We start from the raw sequence: 3,150 nt of genomic DNA on the forward strand, positions 1-3,150 counted from the left end.
TTTCGTGTCAATATTTTTAACCCATTTGCTGTGTTGCCAACTTATTTGACAGTCAGGTTTGATATCTCCACATGTCAAATTCTTAAATAGACAATGTCAAAAAAGAAAGACAATGCAAATCAATGCCTTTCCATCAGGAAATCAGCAGCAGCATTTTTCTCTTTTTTATGCTCTTAAATTTTATTCATAAGCTTTATAGACCCATTTGGAGTTTGTAAACAGGTATGACGTAATTTGTCTGCGTGCGCACCGCTGCCTCAAAATCGTCCATGCTCCGTTCACTTGTACAGAGACTCGACAGGTGTTTTTTCCGAAATAAGATAACGGATACTTGCGCTAACCTCAGATATGCAGTGGGCACCACGGACACGGGTATTCCTGGCGATGTCATCAGTCCAGTCAGTAGTTTAATGTCTTAAAGTTTAACAACAAACATCTCCTATGCTTCTGGAACAGCCTCTTCCCTCTCAAAACAGCATAACAAGTGTACTTTTCGGAATCTCTATTTTTTATCAATGTACACGCTTCAGAACGGCAGTTTTTCTCTCTTTAGTGTCTGCACTGTCACCCAGTATTAGATACAGAGTCAACACTCCCGATTTCACCCATGCCTGCAGTTCTCCTAGTGGCCGCTGTCGAGCTACGGCTCTGAGTGCAGCAGCCTGTTCTTTCTGAATGGAGTCTGCACTCCCCCTAGAGTGCAGGTACCACCCAGAAAAGTGGAGTCTCTCGTAATATCCTTACAATATCTCTGGTGTGTTTGAGTCGACGATGCGCACGCATTCATGAGAACGTCGACTCTGAACGGGTCTATTGTGCTCAAAGGTCGGTGCGGCACACTGAATTAAATTGGTAGTAGGCAGCCGAAGACCTGCTCAGCTCACTGCAGCCGGCCGGCTGGTTTTCGAGCTGAGTTGAGCTGTGACATGTCCTATCGGAAAGCAACAAGTGGCAGCCGAGTTATGTCTGCTGTGTCGAGCTATGCAGGGTAGAAAACGAGCGATGGAAATGACCTTTATGTGGAAAAAGATTTACAGTATCATCAAAGGGAGTGACCAGATGAAAGGCAAAGAGGAGAATCCTGAGAGAGACACTTGTGACACTTTCAAACATACAGTACGTCTCATCCTCTCTGGAGGCAGACAGACCTACATATGGACAGATCTAGGCCTACAGGATGGAGACCTACAGGGCCGCTGACAGCTTTGGAGGTGTCCAGGACAGAGTAATCTGAAAGGGCCCCCCCCAGTATAGACAAAGTAATGAGGACCCAATTCTGGGGGCCTTCTGTCCCTGGGCCCGGGACAACTGACCCCTTATCGGCTTCCCTGGAGCTATATACAGTACCAGGAAATGGCGATGATGAAATGGCGATGTAATAGACACCCACCCCACTCTTTTGTCCTTCAAAGTTAGCGTTAAGTGGGCGTTAACTGGGCTTGACAGTGTCTGAGGATGGAGCAAAAGCCAAGAGCAAGGTTACACACACACTTGAATGTGCGCAGGCACACATTCGCACACATATACACAGGCACACACGCACTCTCTCTCTCTCTCTCTCTCTCTCTCTCTCTCTCTCTCTCTCTCTCTCTCTCTCTCTCTCTCTCTCTCTCTCTCTCTCTCTCTCTCTCTCTCTCTCTTTCACAATATGCTCTGTGCCCTTTTTCTCTCAAGCACATATGTGCCCACCCCCTTCACCACACTTCTTGAATGGATGTCTTTTCTTTGTGTTCTACCACAGGCAAGTGGTGAAACGTTCAATAGAAATCCAGAGAAGTACTGACTCTGAATTGTTAACTCATTCTTTTCAACTTCAGCTACCGTGTGTCCCTATGAATTTCCACGCAGGAACAACATGTCATCTCTCCTCCGCAATCAAAGCAAGATTAGATGACGTCACAATGATTGCATGGCCGTAGCCAGGAATTTGAAATAAGGGAGGACCATAGTGTGTACGCAGCGCGCCAGAAATTTTTTATAGGTGCACTGTGTAGGATGTTGCCTATTGTAACTATGTTGCTCATTGAAACTATGCTGTCTTCTACCAATTTTGGTCTTTTCATGAATATCTGTTAAATAATGAACTAATATTTACTAGCATGACCACAGTTTACAGTATGTTTTGCAGCTGAAAAGATTTCTGGAAATTCAAAATGGCGGACAATGGAGAAGATCCCCTTTTTCATGTATGAAAAATGTTATTTTCTCTAAATATAAGAGAGGGCCGGACCTCCCTTACCTCATATGTGGCTACGGCCATGAATGATTGTGACACAATCAACATCAATGACCTGAATGACAGCTCCCTGTCTTCACCTTGGTCAGTATAAGTCATTAGGAAGGAAGTTACATGCCATGTCAAAACACATTTCTTTCCTGTGACAGTTTGATCTTTGAGGCAAACATATGAGACGGAAAGTAGATAATGATTCGTCCTTCCAATTAAATAAGTGAGTTGGAAGTGAACCTTTCTTTTTAGCCATTAAAAAAATGTTTAAGTCTTCAGTTCGTAGTGGGTGGGATGTTTATGGGTGCATCCCAATATGTGACCTTGCCTCCTCCACTTGCCTCCTCCACTTGCTTCTCGTCATGATGACATCACTGACAACAGCATTATATTTCAATATCTTGCAAAAGCTCAATTGTAAAGTGTTTTTCTCATTTGCAATTGGGATGGTGAATGAAAAACAGTCCCTCAAAAGTTGTTGTGGCGAGGCTGACAGCTGGGAAACTTTATCGTTTTCTCCACGGAGGAGGGGCCAGGAGGAGGGACGAGGAGACAAGCACAAGTGGAGGAGGCAAGGACACATATTGGAATGCACCCTATATGTTTGCCTCGTGGGGCATCCCCAGCAGGAGGGAATGCCTTTTTTATTTGACAACACAGACGCTGTGATTTGCATGCAATTACTGTGTTTACATGGCCTTTAAAAAAACAGATAGCGACTCAGACTGCCCCCCTAGTACGAAAAAGGCAAAACAACCGGCACAATCAAAGTTATTTCTGGTTCCCTTTTTCAATTGTTTTTCTGGATATAAATGTCAAAGGGTTCACAAAAAAGAGTGAAGCGTTACTGTCTTCTTCTTCTCGCTATCACGCCTTGTGATTCTGGAAGTCATAGGGGGATGTTTTGTTTGTTTGTTTTCTCG

The sequence above is a fragment of the Engraulis encrasicolus genome, chromosome 17, assembly GCF_034702125.1.
Source record: "Engraulis encrasicolus isolate BLACKSEA-1 chromosome 17, IST_EnEncr_1.0, whole genome shotgun sequence".
In the NCBI taxonomy this organism is placed as follows: Eukaryota; Metazoa; Chordata; class Actinopteri; order Clupeiformes; family Engraulidae; genus Engraulis; species Engraulis encrasicolus.